The 19285-nt window shown below is 41.9% G+C and overlaps 1 long non-coding RNA gene across 1 annotated transcript; it reads right to left on the bottom strand.

Annotated features, from left to right (window-relative positions):
* Positions 1-742: 742 nt before the first annotated feature.
* LOC132540881 (uncharacterized) lies at positions 743-19026 on the bottom strand. The gene is made up of 2 exons (XR_009552026.1): positions 18837-19026; positions 743-1088 (listed from the first exon to the last, which is right to left on the bottom strand). It is a non-coding gene; the product is annotated as an uncharacterized LOC132540881 (long non-coding RNA).
* Between the last annotated feature and the right edge of the window lie 259 nt (positions 19027-19285).

Here is a 19285-nt window from a genome sequence, read left to right as displayed (position 1 = left end):
AATCAAGGGAAGAGACTCAGGAAGTCTCCCACAACATGTGCATGTGTGCATGTGTGTGTGTATGTGTAATATACATACTATATAGACATATATTTTTCCCTAGAATGAACCCCAGAATTGGAATCAGTGGTCAAGGAGACATGAACACTCTTTTGGTTTTTTTGCTTTTTGAGTCACTGCAATTTGCATTCTGACAGACGTGGGAGAATGGCTGAACTATCCCTTGCTATGATCCTATCTCATTCTTTCCATCTCCCCCTTCCTTTACTACTTTGGTAAATATTCCATCAGATCTCATTTTGTTTAAATTTTTCTTTTGATCATTAATGAAGAAAAGTTCAAAGTTTTTAAAAAATATTTATTTTCCCTTGTTTTTTTATTGTTGTTGTAGTTATTGTTGTTATTGATGTCGTCGTTGCTGGATAGGACATAGAGAAACGGAGAGAGGAGGGGAAGACAGAAAGGGATAGAGTAAGAAAGACACCTGCAGAACTGCTTCAGTGCCTGTGAAGTGACTCTCTTGCAGGTGGGTTGCCGGGGCTCGAACTGGGATCCTTAGATCCTTGTGCCTGTCCTTGCACTTTGAGTCACGTGCATTTAACCCTCTGCGCTACCGCCTGACTCCCCAATAGTTCAAGTTTTATTCGACCTCCTGATATTTTTTCTTATCATCTGCCCATATGTCTAATAAAGTCTGATTTTCCTTTCCACTCATATGAGTGCCTAATATTAGAAAATCCTATTAACATTTTTCTATTTTTATTAGTGATTTACAAAATTACAAAATAACTGGGGTACAATTCCACACTGTTCCTGTCATCAGAGTTCTGTGGCCCCATTCTCTTCACTGGAATAAACATCAGAGATATTTATGGGGTTCAGAAGGTGGAAGGTTTGTCTTCTGTAGTTGCTTCTCCACTGGACATGGACATTGGCAGGTCAATCCATATTCCCAGCTTGTTTCTATCTTTCCCTAGTGGGGCAGGACTCTGGAGAGGTGGGGTTCCAGGACACATTGGTAAAGTCATCTGCTCAGAGAAGTCAGGTTGGCATCAAGGTAGCATCTGCAAATTGGTGGCTGAAAAGCACTATGATATAAAGCAGAACAGATAATTTAATAATCAAAAACCTAAAGGTAAGAATGTAGCAGATGAGATTTGGGGTCTCCATTTTGGAAAAAGTTAGGAAGTCTATTTTAGGTATATTCTTTTAAATTGTTTTTAAAATTTTTAAATATTTATTTATTTATTTCCTTTTTGTTGCCCTTGTTTTTTATTGTTGTTGTAGTCATTATTGTTGTTGATGTCACTGTTGTTGGATAGGACAGAGAGAAATGGAGAAAGGAGGGGAAGACAGAGAGGGGAAGAGAAAGATAGACACCTGCAGACCTGCTTCACTGCCTGTGAAATAACTCCCCTGCAGGTGGGGAGCCGGGGTCTTGAACCTGGATCCTTAGACCGGCGTTTTCACTTTGCGCCGCATGCGCTTAACTGGCTGTGCTACTGCCCGACTCCCTGTTTTAAGTATATTACAAGAGGCCCATGACCTTATTAATTTTGCCTGAGCCTGACAGCTCAGGTGCGTTAAAGGTATTGTCTGGGGAGATGGTGTCAGGGTTGGAAATAGGACTAGAAAGCTGGATCAGGGAAGAGAGTAGCTCTCAAATATGCAGAGTAAATACCATTAACTGAAACCCCATCGATCTGATCTGGGGCCCATCTGGGGCCTGTGTAACCTTTTCATCCCTGTAAGTCTGAGCTTGCGTTCTGTGGTCATAACTAGGAACACTCTAGGCTGCACTCTTATATCCCAAAAGACATAATTTTAAGTATAAATAACTATCATCTTCACAAGGAAATCACTAACGAGCAATATTCTATAAAATATTAAGCCAAATCTCTTTCTAATTATTTATTTTATTTTAATGAGAGAGAGGGGGAACACTACAGCACTGCTTAGCTCTTATGGTGGTGCTGGGGAGTGGATTGAGCCTGGGACCTCATCCTCTCAGGCAAGAGAGTCTTTTACATAACCATTATGCTGTTTCCCCAGCCCCAGCCAATCTCTTTAAAATATTTGACATTACTATAAATGAGCACATACAAGTGATTCAAGTGCCTGAATATTCTGCAGTACTGGCAATCCTTTAGCTACTGGTCATATGTCTGTAACTATAGTCTTTGAAACATGGCTACCACAAATGAGAAACTAAAATGTTAGTTGTATTTAATTTCAATTAAGATTGAATAGTTAGTCACAGGTAGATAGTGGCTATGGTGTTGGACAGTCCTGGTTCAGTCCTTCCAACCTCATTGGTTATATTCAAGAGTTATTTTGATGTGAACTGATTAAACAATTATAAGTCAGATTCATGATACTTTGCCACAAAACCCAAATTACCAGAGCTGTGTGTTCTATCTACCTACCTGACTTTTTAATTTTATTTTTTATTTATTTAAAAAAGGAGACATTAACAAAACCTTAGGATAAGAGGGGTACAACTCCACACAATTCCCACCACCAGATCTCCATATCCCATCCCATTCCCTGATAGCTTTCCTGTTTTTTATCTCTCTGGGAGTTTGGACCCAAGGTCACTGGGGGTGCAGAAGGTGGAAGGTCTGGCTTCTATAATTGCTTCCCTGCTGAACGTGGACGTTGACTGGTCAATCCATACTTCCAGCTTGCCTCTCTCTTTCCCTAGTGGGGTGGGGCTCTGGGGAAGCAGAGGTTCAGGACACATTGGTGGGGTCGTTCGTCCAGGGAAGTCTGGTCGGCATCATGCTAGCATCTGGAACCTGGTGGTTGAAAAGAGTTAACCAACCCAACGATTGCCACCTCAACATGCTTCAGCTCAGACTGTGTCCAGAGACTTCATGTGTGGAATGACAACCCTTCAGCTTCATTACTCGAGTGAGACCTTTCCTTTCATAGTATTCTTTAATTCCATCCCAGGTGGTTCACTTTCTAACAAAGTCCCCAAACCTAGATATACACCAGTTTCTGTGAGAGAGAGAGCATATGTTCACACGTATCCATAAACTACTGCAAAATATATACCTGAAAGCAGAAGTACACTAGGGTTTGCAGTGAGTACCCCCCTAACACTTCCTCTCCACTATTCCAAGCTTTGGGTCCATGATTGCTCAACAATTTGTTTGGCTTCGTATGTTAACTCTCTTTTCAGTCACCAGGTTCCAGATGCCATCAGGATGCCGGCCAGGCTTCCCTGGACTGAAGACCCCACCAATGTGTCCTAAACCTCTGCTTCCCCAGAGACCCAACCTTTCAGGGAAAGAAAGAGGCTGACTGGGAGTATGGACTGACCAGTCAACGTCCATGTTCAGCGGGGAAGCAATTACAGAAGTCAGACCTTCCACCTTCTGCAACCCACAAAGACCCTGGGTCCATGCTCCCAGAGGGATAGAGAATGGGAAAGCTATCAGGGGAGGGGGTGGCATATGGAGATTGGGTGGTGGGAATTGTGTGGGGTTGTACCCCTCCTACCCTATGGAGTTGTTAATTTATCCTTTCTTAAAAAAAAAAAAAAAAAGAAAGAAAGAAAAGAAAAGAGAGTTAACATACAAAGCCACACAAATTGTTGACCAATCATGGACCTAAAAGCTGGAGTAGTGCAGATGAAGTGTTGGGGGGGGGGGTCCTCCATTTTGTAGATAGCTAGTAGGCATATTTGAGTTTTATTTCAAAGGGCCTGTGGCTATACTAGTGGCTTTTCGTTTTGTTTTGTTTTTATTCTCTGAGCCTAAAATCTGATATGCAGGTGGATCCAAGTTATTATCTGTGGAGATTATGTCATGGCTGGAAAAGGGACAGAAAGCTGGATCCACCCTGGATCAGGGAAGAGAGTAGCTCCCTAATATGGGGAAGGTGTATATATATTGTTGACTGTAAACCCCATCTATTTGATTTGGTCTGGGGCCCATATTCAGCTTAGGAGCCTATGTGACATGTCCATCCCTGTAGATCTGACCTCACATTCTGTAGTCATGAGTAGGAACATTCCAAGCTGCCCCAATATCAGGACCCATCTTCCTCAGGTGTAGCATAGAGTATGTTGTCCATCCTCTCTTCGGAGGATGGAACATTCTCTACCATTGTTGATCCAAGTTGAGCGCAAGATCCTATGGAGGGCCCTCAAAGGGGTATATTGTGTTGTTCCTGATAGAAATGACCAATAACAATGGAGAGAGGGGTTTATTTGAGGTCTAGGCCCATCATGTCTGTTTGGAAATCTCAGGACTCCCCAAATAGGGCCCCAGCTGCTGGGGTGGCCTGATAGTGACTAAAGAGTCATCATTAAAGTGTGTCAGTTTCTTGCCCTTATTCAGCTTTTGCAGTCCTTGCTTTACTAAGGTTAGCTTTGGAGTGAGTGAGAGAACTATAAGAGGAAGTAGGTGAGGAAGGTATCTAAGTCTAATTAAATACTATTTCATTAGGAACTTTATACTGACTCACTGCAGACTATTGTGTACTTTTGCTTTCAGGTATATATTTTGCCCTAGTTTACGGATACATGTGAACATATGCTCTATCTCATGGGACCTGCTCTATATCTAGGTTTTGGGACTTTGTTAGGAAGTGAACCGCCTGGAATGGAATTAGAGAATCCTATGAAAGGAAAGGTCTCACTCGAGTAATGAAGCTGAAGGGTTGTCATTCCACACCTGACATCTCTGGACACAGTCTGAAGTGAAGCATGCTGAGGTGGTACTCATTAGCATTTATTAGGTTGGGATCTGCGGATGCGATATTATTTGGTATGAATTGAGACAAGTATGCAGTAAAGTGCGCCCCGCCATAGAGGTTCCAGGACTGGGGGAAATATAGTCTCTATAGTAGAAATGTGAGGTTCCTGCTGTCTTAGCTACCTGATTTTTTTACACCTAGTGTTTTTGAATTATTACCTTCATCTGACTTACAATAAACCTATTTCAGGTTCAAGGATGGATGATAAAACATTGGAAGTCTCTAGTCTGTCCCCTTTGCTTCCAGTACTATTTTTATCTATACCATCCTAGTGATCGTGTTTGTTATGTTATTTTCTAGCTATTCCCAAGGAAGAATTACCTGAATTAACCCCAGAAGCCTATTATAAGACTCTTGAAAGCTATAAAATATAATGAGACATCAGCACTTGCTGATGTAAGGTCCCTGGGGTTTCTAAAAAGCTGGTTGTAACTTTCTTTCTATTGTCATTGGTATGATTGTTTATATGGAAAAAAAGGTAGATTATTTTAAAGTGTAACAGTTTCTCAGTGTTCGTTATAGCTATCAGGCTAGTGAATATTCCCTAAACCATTGTAGATAAAGGCTCCCCATTTGTCCCCCCCCACCCCTAATGTCTAGTTGGCCCCAAGATGCACAGATGAAGGAGGACAAGAGTAAAGAGAAGCAGTCTTGATGATTTTTCATTTCCTTCACTGTGGATACAGAGGTAACTTGTGTTTTTGATCTCTGTAAGAAAGAATAGATGACCTGCTTGTCCCAGTGCTTCTGGCATATAACCCTGCTATCCCCAGCCCCCCTCCCCCCCAGCAGCTCCTTCTACTTACCAGGTCACAGTCATTACTTTCATCTTCCTTCAATCACATGGCCAGTAAAGCAAATTTCCATCACCTGTAGCCAGGTGGTGGCACATCTTGTTGAGTGACCATACGACAATGCACTAGGACCTGGGTTCAAGCATCCTCTCCTCCCCGTCCCCACCTGCAGAGGGAAAGCTTTTTGAGTGGTGAAGCAGTGCTGCAGGTGTCTCTCTGTCTCTTCTACTCTCTTGATTTCTGGTTGTCTCTACCCAATAAATAAAGATAATATCTTTTTTATAAAAAAAAGCAACAAGTTTAGCACCTTTGACATAAGCTAACATTTCAAAACAAAACTTGAAACAAGTACTGCTGTTGCTTTGCTCTTAATAAGAAGATAAGAGGAAGGAAGAGAAGAATGGAAAAGGAAGGAGAAAAAAAAAGAGGAAGGGCCAAGAAGAGTGAGCTGAAAGAAATATAATATGTCTTGGACTTATTCCCTTATGGTGTCTTGTATATAATAATCCATAAATAAAAAGTTTTCCTATTTTCACCCTAAGTGGACCCTTCAAAAGTATTAATATATTACTAGTAATATTAATGTCCTATTAGCTTTAAATACCTCTCTCTAATTTCCACTTCATATTTAGCTTATAATTCTCAATAACCTCTGTATACCTTTTAAATAGCTTGAAAATCAAGGCAGTTTTTTGTTGCCATGTTTCCTTCTGTCTTACCTTTGAAGAAGTTGGTTCCTTTTTACTGTCTGCCCTTTTCTTGTCTTGGTGACTATTTCTTAACTTGTTTATTCCAATAAACTTTCTATAACCTTAAAATATAGAAGACAATCACCAGTCATTCCGTACCCAGGGCGTTTATATTTTTGGTGATCTAAAATCTGGAGCTGCTCTAAGGACAAGTGCAGCCACCTTTCAATGTAGCATCTCATTTTTTTATTACTTAGCCTTACAGATATTCTTGACCAGGATGGACTACAAGAATTTCAGTCTTTCACAGAACTCTGGTGGTGGGAAAGGTGTGGAATTATGCCCCTGTTACCTTATAATTTTTTAAATCACTAGTAAAAAATAATTGCAGTCTTTAATTTACTATGAATATATGCACTTCTCCTTCAAAATCATCATGAATTTTAAGACAGCGAATAGCAGAGCATTAAAACAACATGGGTTCTGCTAAGCATGTGGCCCTGGGCATTTGCACAGGTTGCATGCCCATAAAGCAGGCAGGCTCTATCTCTAGGACTCTCATTTGATGCTGGAAAGCAAAGAAATACTATCCTTGAAGCAAAACTACATGTCTTTTTTTCATTCTTTTCCTTAGAATGTTCTTCCCTCAGAGAGGAGACCGATATTAGGAATTAAGTATTAAAATCATTTGGGAATTGTAAGGAATTCTGAACTTAACCTGTTTTAGGACTACTTGGGATATCGTTGAGGAAGCTGAAGAATTTAGAGCTGGAAAAGAATGTAGGGCTCAATGTGTAAGTTTGGATGTTATTCTAGTATGGATGATAGATAAGAAAGGAATGGTGGGGGTTGGGCGGTAGCACAGCAGGTTAAGCACACACCCACACCGCCTGAAGCTCAAGGACCCCTGTAAGGATCCCGGCTGGAACCCCCCACACACACACCTGTAGGGGAGTCGCTTCACAGGTAGTGAAGCAGGTCTGCAGGTGTCTATCTTTCTCTCCCCGCTCTGTCTTCCCTTTCTCTCTCCATTTCTCTCTGTCCTATCCAACAATGACAACAACAATAATAACTACAACAATAAAACAACAAGGGCAACAAAAGGGAAAATATATAATTTAAAAATTTTTTAAAAAAGGAATGGTCAGAAAGTTGGGAGGGGAAATAAGAGTCTAGACTATTGCCTCAAAAGAGAATAAAGTGAGAGAGGAAGGATTTGATATATTTCTAATAGGTAGTGTTAGAGAAGAAGGAACCAAAGATGAGAGCTTGATCTGGATTCATGATACTAGGCTGAATTTAGTGATAGTCACTGAGGATGAAAGCAGGTGTGTTGGGGGTGAAAATATCACTGGGGAAATTGGTGAATCTGAGATGGTCATAGGTATCTAAATTGAATAATGTATTTACTATTCTTAAAGATAGATCTGAAGAGGATATACTGATTTAAGAGCTGTATTGATCCCAGCTCTTCTCTTCATGAGGTTACCAAGCTCTGCAGGATATTTTTCTCAGGCTTCCATCTCAGAGACTGCTGGTTGGGTATGGTTAGGGATACACATGATGGGAGATGAGAAGGACCAGGATGAAGCCAGGACATTTCTCCCAATTTTAGGGCTATTTTCCCACTGTCCATCCTCTGTCAGGCTCCAGTTGCACAAGAAGACTAGTCTCCCAGTTTCTATCACATCACCATAGCTATTGGCCCTAACACAAACCAACTCTTCCTTTTGACTTTTAGCTTTGGGGGATCAGGGAGAGGAATAGCTGCCTCCTCGCATATTTCTAGTTTTTGGCAACACTTTTTGCTTATTTTCTCAGCTCTTTCATCACCCATGGAGTTGAAATTCCTTGTACTTTTAAATTGAGAGTATTTCCTTTTTGCCTGCTTGAGTCCTCCCAGATACAGGACTCCTTAGCATACATAGATATTTGCTGAAGTAATTGAATGTGCCTTGAGATGGCAGGGGAGGACAGAAAATGGCCCACTGAGTTGGTGGCAATTTGGTGAGACTTAATAAGGGCATTTTCAGTGGACTCAGGATGAAAGCCAGATTCCCGTGGATATGAAAAAGGACTAATAACTTAGGAAGCAAGGAGTACACATTTCAGTTGTGTCTGTGTGTTTTTAAATAATTTTCTAGAAATTTCAATATTAAATGAATGACTGAGACAGGATAAAGAGGATTCTTGAAAATTGGACAGATGTTGGCATGATTAAAGTAAAAAAATGGAAGAAGTAATTCTTCTTCTAGCGTTTGCCCTTCTTCCGTAGCCAGTCAACAGCGTCAGGTTGAGCCTGATGTAAAGTTTCGAGATCTCCTTTGAATCTGGAGAGGTGGCAGTCGTTGGCTATGTGGGTCATAGTCTGTCTGTAGCCGCAGGGGCAGTTCGGGTCGTCTCTGGCTCCCCAGCGATGGAACATAGTGCGCACCGGCCATGGCCTGTTCCATAGCGATTGAGGAGGGCCCAATCATAACGTGCTAGGTCAAAGCCGGGTTGACGCTTGCAGGGGTCTGTGATGAGGTGTTTGTTCTTGACCTCAGCTGACTGCCAGCTCTGTTTCCAAGAGTCTGGAACAGAGAAGTTCAGTGTAGGCGTAGGGGACCAGATTGGGTGACGAGACGTCAAGCGTTGAACAGGGTGGGCGAAGATATCCGTGTATATTGGCAGGTCCGGTCGAGCGCAGATGTGGGAAATGAACTTAGATGATGCCGCATCCCGATGAATATCTGGCGGGGCGATGTTGCTAAGAACTGGAAGCCATGGAACCAGGGTGGAACGGATGGTTCCAGAAATTATCCTCATGGAGGAATATAATTTGGAATCGACCAAGTGGGCATGGGGGCTACGGAGCCATACTGGGGCACAGTATTCTGCAGTGGAATAGCATAATGCCAGAGATGATGATCGTAGCTTGGAAGCGCTCGCACCCCATGAGGAGCTGGCCAGTCTTGCAATGATGTTATTCCTCACGCCCACCTTTGCTGCAGTTTTTATGAGATGTTTGTGAAATGACAGAGTGTGATCGAGAGTAACGCCAAGATAGACTGGCTGGGCTTCATGCCGGATTCTCGTATCGCCAAGCTGCACATTAAGCTCACGTGAGGCCGAGGCATGGTGTAGGTGGAAAACAGATGATACCGTTTTTGCAGTGCTAGGGATTAGTCGCCATTTTTTATAGTAATCAGATATCAGAGACATGTCTTTCGTGAGTGTTTCCTCGAGGATGTCGAACTTGGATGCCTGAGTTGCACAGCAGATGTCATCGGCGTAGATGAACTTCCTTGAAGAAGTTTCTGGGAGGTCATTGATGTAAATATTAAATAGCGTAGGAGCCAGAACAGAGCCCTGGGGGAGGCCACTTGAGACAAGTCTCCATCTGCTAGACTTGTAAGAAGAAGTAGTAATAAAGAGGGACAAATACAGAAGACTGATCCTAAGGGGACTAGGTATATAATCCAGAGCCCAATATACAGACCGATGCTGAATGTGACTTATTTATCTCCTACAAGAGAAAGGGCCTCCAAATGTCCATGTTCAGCGAAGAAGCAATTACAGAAGCCAGAACTCCTTCTTTCTGCACCCCCAGAAAGAATTTTGGTTCATACTCCCAGAGAGGGGAAAGGTTAGGGAATGATGACCAGAGGGCTTTGAACTCCAATTCCACCAGAACCAGAACATTTGTTACTACGGATAGTTGAACCATTGAAAGGGGAGAGAATCTAGAAAACGCCAAAGTCAGGCACTATTTCACTTGAGAGGGAAGAGGAAAAAAGAAGGATAGTCAGAAGTAGCAACAGATGCAGGTGGGAGTTGGAAGTGAAGTGAAGGCAGGGCCGTAGAAGTGAATAAAAATGTGTGTGTGTGTGTGTGTGTGTGTGTGTGTGTGTGTGTGTGTGTGAGTGAGATCAAACCATATCTATGACCTTGGAAAAACAATTGCAGTTTCTGCTGGAGGGGGTTGGGACACAGAACTCCGGTGGTGGGAATGATAGCCTTATTATATTGTAATTTTGCAAATCACTATTAAGTCACTAATAAAAATTTTTTAAAAGAGAGAGAAATTGCCTCCAGAATGGGTATAGATGTGGACATACTTGCATACAGGAGGCATATAAAAATTTGATTTAAAGGAGCTTCTATTTTTTCCTCCTATGAAATCAAAGAAGATTTTCTGGTCGACTTATGGTGAGTGGTGAAAAATCAGTATTTTGCCTGAAGTGGAATTGGAGAAATAGCAAGTACAGACTGGGGATAAGTCATGGCATAACAGAAGAGCTGATGAGGTATGCTCCCCAAAATGATGTCTCCATTGCAGCATTCTCTGCTTTCCTTCAGAGATAGGATAAGAATGAAAGAGGCAAATAAATACATGTGGTATATAGCTGTGACTCTCCACGAGCTGCCAGCATTACCTAAAAACCTGGTCGAAATCTTTTCTTTTTCTTTTTTTTCCTGAGAGCAAAAGCAGGTTTATTGGAATGAAAGCTGAGAGTGAACAAACAATGGACAAAAGTCGGGCTACTGCTGTATCGCACAGTACAGAAGTTTGTTTTTTTTTTTAATTTGTTGTTAGTGATTTAATAGTGACTTCTAAGAGTGTAATATAATAGGGGTATAATTCCATATAATTCCCACCACCAGAACTCTGTGTCCCATCCCCTCCACTGGAAACTTTCCTTTTTTTTTTTTTTTACCCCTCTGGGAATATGGACCAAAATTTTTGTTGGGGCACTGAAAGTGGTGATCTATCTTTCTTTCTTTCTTTCTTTCTTTCTTTCTTTCTTTCTTTCTTTCTTTCTTTCTTTCTTTCTCCCTTCTTTTCTTTCTTTCTTTTTGAATAGAGACAGAGAGAAATTGAGAGGGGAGGGGGAGAATAGATAGATAGATATAGATAGATAGATAGATAGATACCTGCAACCCTGTTTAACCATGCATGAAGCTTTTCCCCTGCAGGTGGGGACCAGGGGCTTGAACCCAGTTCCTTGCATGATGTAGTGAGTGTGCTTAACCAGGTGTGCCACCGCCTGGCCCCTAAAAGTGGTAGTTCTGACTTCTGTAATAGCTTCTCCTCTGGACATGGGCATTGGCAGGTTGATCCATAACCCCAGCCAGTTTCTATCTTTCCCTAGTGGAGTAAGGATATGGAGAGGTGGACCCATTGGTGAGATTGTTAGCGCTGATAAAAATCTTAAACCAGCCTGGCGCCTGCTGAAAATCAGGAATGGGACCACAAAATTAGAGTTTTTAACTAACCTCTTAAGTGAATCAGCAAGGTAGCTCACCTAGTTAATGTGTCTGCTTTGTTATACAAATGACCCAAATCCCAGGCCAGCCCAGGTCACAGGTCACACTGGAGGAAACTGCAGTGCAATTCTCTCCCTTTCACCTTCTCAGCCTTTCTAGGTGAAAAAGTTATCCTAGAGTGAATGAATACCTTGTGATGACAAAAAAGCAAAAGCAAAATAAGGAAACAGAAAAAAGGAAGGAAAGGAAGAAAGAAAGAAGGAAGGGAGGGAGGGAGATAAAAGAAAAGGATTCTCTTTAGGTGATTCTGATACCCACTGAGGCTTGAGAACTACTGTCAAGTACAAGCTCCCTTGGCTTCAGTCAGCAGAGCAGCTTATTGAAATGCAGAAACCAAGCTCCTCCTCTAGAGTTTAACAAGATCCCCAGGTGGTTGTTAATAGTTTATTTTCCCGTGGGGTATTTGTAGATTGATTTATAAATTCCTTTTAAAAAAACTTTTTATTAGTGATTTGCAAGATTATAAAATCGTGGGGGAGGCGGGTGGTGGCACACCTCGTTGAGCACACATGTAACAGTGCTCAAGGACCCAGGTTCAAACCCCTGGTCCCCACCTGCAGGAGGAAAGCAGGGTTGCAGGTCTCTCTCTCTCTCTCTCTATCCTCCCTCTTCCTCTCTCTCTCTCCCCTTCTCTATCTCCGCATTTCTCTCAATTTCTGGCTGTCTCTATGCAATAAAAGTAAAGACAATACTTTTTTAAAGAATAAAATAAATAAATAAATAAAATTGTAGAGGTATAATTCCACACCGATACTGTCACTAAAGTTCTGTGCCCCCTAGCCCCCACCCATGACAACCACCATCATTTTCCCAAGGTCATAGAAACTGGCAGGCAACGTTTTTTTATGTATATGTGCAAATTAACCTGTTTCGATTCTTTACATTATACATATAATTGTTAAACCATTTCGTAGTTGTCTTTCACTACTTTACTTACTTCAGTAAGCATAGTCACCTCTGGTTCCATCCATTTTGTCCTGAAGGACATAATATCACCTACAATTAACTAATTAATTGCCACCAGGGTTATCTCTGGGGCTTTATGCCAGCACTACAAATCTACTGCTCCAGTGACTATCCCCCCTTTTTTTTCCTTTCTAGTTCTTTTGATAGAACAGAGAGAACTTGAAAGGAGAGGGAGAAATAGGGGAAAAAAGTGATAAACACCTGCAGACTTACTTCACTGCCTATGAAACAACCCTTTCCCCATAGGTTGGGAGAATAGCTGGAATCCAGGTCCATGGTAACACAGCAGACCCCTTTATCTATACATTCTTGAAAATCCAAAGTAACGTTTAATGTAGTGAGTTTAAGTTTCAGCTAGTTAGCAGGGTTATATTGTATTTGAGAGCAGGAACTTTGCCTGACATGGTTCAAATGGTACCATATAGGTACTGCACGTGTTTTCTTTCTTCCAAGGATATGAGAACAAGATTCTAAAAATATGTGAAAATTAACCAAAATAAATGCAGCCCTGAAGGCTAGCTCTACTATGTGTGTCAAAGTCTATTGCTCAGTTCCTGCATTTAGAAGCTCTCAATCTAACCGAGACTATGCCCATGGGCACAATATTTCAACACCTCTGGTAAAGACATGATTATAATCTACAAGAGTACATGTGGACCATGGAGAAGGAGGGAGCTGGGTGTGGGTGTGGGTGGGATGGGATCAGGAGAAGCTTGTGGGATGAAGTGCTGCTGGGACTGAAGATCCACCAGATGGTAAAGTAGCAGGAAGGACATTGCAGAGAGAGGCAATAGCAAAGGCACAGGGCTAATGTCATGGACTTTGTGGGCTGCAGAACTGTGAGAAACAAGTGTTTCTAATTCAATCAGACTTTTTTTTTTTTTTTTTTTTTTTACTAAAACAATGCACTGCTCAGCTCTGGTTCATAGTAGTGTGGAGGTTTGAACCTGGAACTTTGGAGCCTCAGATAAGAGAGTCTCTTTACGACTTTACAACTGGCATACTTTAACGATGACTCTTTAATCACTATCAGGCCACCCCATCAGCTGGGGCCCTATTCAGGGAGTCCTGAGATTCCCAAACAGATATGATAGGCCTACCGATCATTTCCATCAGGAACAACACAATAGACCCCTTTGTGGACCCCCATAGGACGTTGCCCTCAACTTGGATCAACAATGGTAAAGAATGTTCCATCCTCTGAAGGGAGGCTGGACAACATACTCTATGCTACATCTGAGGAAGATGGGTCTATATTGGGACAGCTTGGAATGTTCCTACTTATGACCACAGAATGTGAGCTCAGATCTACAGGGATGCCGAGGTCACATAGGCTCCTAAAATGAATATGGGCCCCAGATCAGACCAAATCAATGGGGTTTACAGTCAACAATATTTATACACCTTTCCCATATTTGGGAGCTACTCTCTTCCCAGATCCAGCTTTCTGGTCCTTCTTCCAGCCATGACATAATCTCCACAGACAACCACTTGGATCCACCTGCATATCAGATTTCAGGCTCAGGCAAACAAACAAACAAACAAACAAACCACTAGTATAGTCACAGGCCCTTTGGAATATAACTAAAACATGCCTACTAGCTATCTACAAAACAGAGACTCCCCCAACTCTTCATCTGCATTATTTCAGCCTTTAGTTCCATGATTGTTCAACAATTTGTTTGGCTTTGTATGTTAACTCTCTTTTCAACCACCAGGTTCCAGATGATAGCACGATGCCGACCAGACTTCCCTAGACAGACGATCCCACCAATGTGTCCTGGAGCTGTGCTTCCCCAGAGCCCTTCCCCATTAGGGAAAGAGAGAGACAGACTGGGAGTATGGATTGACCTGTCAATGCCCATGTTCAGTGGGGAAACAATTACAGAAGCCATACCTTCAACCTTCTGCATCCCACAATGACCTTGGGTCCATACTCCTAGAAGGATAAAGAATAGGAAAGCTATCAGTGGAGGGGATGGGATAAGGAGTTCTGGTGGTGGGAATTGTGTAAAGTTGTACCCCTTTTATACAATGGTTAGTCAATGTTTTCTTCTTATAAATAAAGAATTTTTAAAAAATAGGAAAAAAAAAAGAGTCTCTTTGCAAAACCATTATGCTATCTACCCCCACCCTAAGACAATCAGATTAAAGATCTCTGATATCAGGATGAATGGCCTAAAACTGTGTGTGTGTGTGTGTGTGTGTGTGTGTGTGTGTGTGTATGTGTGTGTTCCTTTAAATTTCTACTTAAATGGTTGGCCTGGATGCTTTTTATCCCATATAAGGTTTCTCCATGTTTCATCCCTATTTCCCTGTTTCCAACTCCACATGTACATCTGACATTGAGTGATAATTCTGATCTCCATTTTCCCATTGATAGGCTCTTTTGGTATTCTATTTATTTCCCAGAGCGGTAGGAGTTCTCTGAGAAAATAACTTTTGAGGGCTATGGCTCATTCAGCATTTATTGCCCACCAATACCCTAGTCAGAATGTGTCTGTGACAAGTTCATCATCAAATGCTCTTAGCACTTTTTAAGTGAAAAAGACCAGATATAAAAATACACAGAAAGGGAGAGGGAGAGGAAGAGGGAGAGGGAGGGGGGAGAGAGGGAGAGAGGAAGAGAGGGGGAGAGAGAGAGAGAGAGAGAGAGAGAGAGAGGAGAGCACTGCTCATTTGTGGATTATGATGTTGCTGGGGATTGAACCTGGAACCTCAGAGCCTCAGACATGACAATGACATGAAAATCTTTGGCATAACCATTATGCTGTCTCCCCAGCCCTTCAGCATTTATTTTAACTCAAGGGAGGAAAGTTTTATGGGAAAAATGGAGAGATAGGATTAAAAAAGGTCTGGGGTAAAAGGAGTGGCTGAGTACTACAGAGTAGCACATTAAGTAGAACATACTTTACCATGCACAAGGACACTGGTTCAAGTCCCCACTCCCCACCTGCACCTTCACAAGCTTTGAGGCAGAACTGCAGGTGCTTCTCTCCCTCTCCCTCCCTATCTCCTCATCCCTCTCAATTTCTCTCTGCTTCTACCCAAAATTAATTAATTAAGCTTTATTTAAAGAAATAGTGGCTGGCAAGGGACCTGTGTGACAGAACTAGGTTGTATCTTAACTGTGGCAGTTATCAGATAACTCTACATTTAGGATAGGCTTGCATAGAACTAGTAAACACATACATGCACAAATGACAGCATCTAGGATTCATGCAATCTAAGTCAGAGAGGCCACATCAATGTCATATACTGGTTGTGAAAGTGTAACCTAAATGTCACCACTGGTAGAAACTGGGGGAAGTCTATAGAGAGTCTGTGTTGTTTCTGTAATATTTTTTTAAATTTATCATTGGTTTACAATACTATAAAATTTCAGGAGTACAGCTGCACACTTCCATCTCTGTGTTCTTTCTTACAGTAGAATGTGAGTCTATAACTACTTCAAAATAAAACATTAGAAAAAAGAAGTGCCACAGAGAAAGATATGTCTGGTTGTTGTCAGAATGCAGAGTTCTGGGTAGGATCAAATGGCATTAAGAGCCTGGAGAGGATGATAGGACCCAGTTCGGAAGGAAAGAGACACAGAAAGGAAAAAGGGACATGTTCCTAAAGAAACTCCATCCTCACCAAAGCAACGATTGCCACCTCAACATGCTTCACCTCAGGCTGTATCCAGAGACATCACGTGTGGAATGACAACCCTTCAACTTCATTACTCGGGTGAGACCTTTCCTTTTATAGTACACTCTAATTTCATCTCAGGTAGTTCACTTTCTAACAAAGTCCCATAATCTAGATATACACCAGTTTTTGTGAGAGAGAGCTTATGTGCACACATATCCATAAACTACTGCAAAATATATACCTGAAAGCAGAAGTACACTAGAGTTTGCAGTGAGTACCTCCCTAACACTTCCTCTCCACTATTCCAAGCTTGGGATCCATGATTGCTCAACAAATTGTTTGGCTTCGTATGTTAACTCTCTTTTCAATCACCAGGTTCCAGATGCCACCAGGATGCTGGCTAGGCTTCTCTGGATTGAAGACCCCACCAATGTGTCCTGGAGCTCAGCTTCCCCAGAGACCCACCCTACTAGGGAAAGAGAGAGGCAGACTGGGAGTATGGACCGACCAGTCAACGCCCATGTTCAGCGGGGAAGCAATTACAGAAGCCAGACCTTCTACCTTCTGCAACCCTCAACGACCCTGGGTCCATGCTCCCAGAGGGCTAGAGAATGGGAAAGCTATCATGGGAGGGGGTGGTTATGTTTTTGTTCATTAATCCTTTCTTAAATAAAAAATTTAAAAAAAAAAAAGAAAAAAGAAACTCCATCCTCTTCCTGTCCTTAACTTGTACCAGGAAGAAAGTCTACTAACACAGCATAACTTGGACAATAATCATTTGTCAGATGCTGAAAACAACAGTAACAGCAGCTGACACATTCTGAATGCTGCCAGGTACTTGTTTCTTTGCACCACTGTTTCATTTGATGCTTTCAATCGCCCTGTCCAGTAGGTACTATTATAGTAGCCATTTTTATAGTTGAGGAAATTAAGATAAAGAAAGATGAAGAAGCAAAACTGGTAAGAGTAAGGATTTCTCAGTTATAGTAACTGCAACAGTGCCAACACCAACAGAGCACTCATATTTGACAGGTATACTGTCCTAAACGCTTTTCTCTTCATGAAGAATGCTGCCATGATGACACAATTATTTCTAGAAAACTCTTCCTATCATTACTTGGCATTAAATAACTGCATTTATTTGTGTGTCAGACATTCTACATGAATTTCCTTTCTCCTTTACCCCACTAGGGAAAGAGAAAAACAGGCTGGGGGGCTATGGATCAATCTGCCAATGATCTTGTCCAAATGGAGAAGCAATTACAAAATGCCCACCTTCTGCACTCCTAAAATAATTTTGGTCCATGCTCCCAGAAGAGTAAAAAATAGGGAAGTTTCCAGTGGAAGGGGATGGGATACAGAACTCCGGTGGTGGGAACCTTATGGAATTATGCCTCTATTATCTTATGATCTTATAAATTAATATGAAATCACTAATAAAATACATTAAAATTTTCTCTCTCTCTAAGCACACACACACATTACTGTGATAATACTACTGAGTAGCCTCCCTGGGGCTGATTTTTTTCATTCTTTATTTCAGAGAAAAAGGGAGGGAGAGACAGAGAGAGAAGAAGGAGTAGGAAAGACAATCACAGCACCACTCTACCACCCATAGAACACCTGTAGTGGCGTTATGGTACTCCCAAATATTGTCAAGACTCGAACCCAGTGCTTCACCATGGTAAGAGTCTCATGCTCTACTGACTGAGCTAGCTGGGCAACGCTTGCTTCACGGTGGTAAGGGGTGTACTTTCTCCTAGGTGATGTTCTTTCCTGGATCCTCATTAAATCTTCATAGCAATTCAGGATACGTTAACTCCACTTTACTGATAAGAAGTGAAGGCCCTCAAAGGTTAATTATCTTGACCAAAACCATGTAAGCAATATAGAACCAGTTGAACTAACAGGTGCTGTGCTCTGAGCTCTACTGCCTTCAGTACAAAACCACCAACTTAAGGTGGGAGGTGGTTTACCTGGTAGAGCACACACTTTATCTTGCACCAGACTGGTTTTGATGCCAGAAACCCCATGAGAACATGTTGCACATAGGAAGTTTATGAGAGGCCAAGTGGAACTGTGGTGCTTCTCCTCTTTCTGTTTCTCCTGCTGTGTTTCTCTCCCTGTCTCTGTCTCTGAAAAACAGTCTGTCTGGAGTGTTGGCATTATATAGGAGTGAATCTCCCCAAAACAAAACAAAAATAAAGGAATAAATCAACAAAAGAAAATAAACTCCAAACCCCAAGTCACTCCATTTCCCCTACCAAACCTATTCAGTTTTTTTTTTCAATCTCCTGGCATCTACTAGCCAGGTAAAATTTTGTTTTATTTTTCCAATTCTTTAACAAATTTAGCATGTGTATGTTCATTTTGAAAGTACAGCCTGAGAACTTTTCTTGCCATGTTAATCTGTTCAGTACCTAAGGTGCAGACACTTAAAATATATATATATATATATATATACTTTCATGGTTAAATATACAACAGCCATATTACAAGTCTTTAATGATGATGCAATACCATTTTTGTCTCGAAGGTCTAAAGGAAGTCTTAAGGAATGAATCATCTATATCAGCCTTCCATTTCTCCTACCACACTTCTACCTTGCTTCAGAGCACCTGGTAAAGACTGGGAATTAAATGGTTCCTCGATGAAAAGCAGACACATTTTGTGTTACCTCATTGCAGAAAGCTCGAAGGAACTTGCCAGGGAAATTTCCTTAGGTTGCAAATCGATTTACTGCATCTGATTCAGGTTCAGGATTACATCATGACTCCCTCCTGTGCTGCTGTGGCTGTGGTCCTCACCTGCTTTCTTCACTTTTCACTTGGGGTGCACGCCCACTCCGAGCTGACTCCAGGTCCTGTTTTTCTCCCTAGCTTCCCTTTCCCCGCCCGCAGCAGGCCGCCTGTAAACACTGGGCTCACAGAAAACTGCAACCAGGATTGGAGGAGCCCAGCCTGGCCTCCCCTTGCCAAGCTTTGGAGCTGTCAGTTACTTGTACAGTGCGAGCTAGATTTTGGCGCCACAGCTGGGAGTGAGGCTTTTGTTCCACAACAAAAACAAGCTCCTGAATGGCAGGGTTGCCAGCGCCCAGCCTGGCAAAGCATGCAGAAAGGAGTCCGC

Source organism: Erinaceus europaeus, chromosome 1, assembly GCF_950295315.1.
Source record: "Erinaceus europaeus chromosome 1, mEriEur2.1, whole genome shotgun sequence".
NCBI classification, from domain to species: Eukaryota; Metazoa; Chordata; class Mammalia; order Eulipotyphla; family Erinaceidae; genus Erinaceus; species Erinaceus europaeus.
Note: the sequence above shows the minus strand (reverse complement) of the source record. Positions and strands in the feature narration are given on the sequence as shown.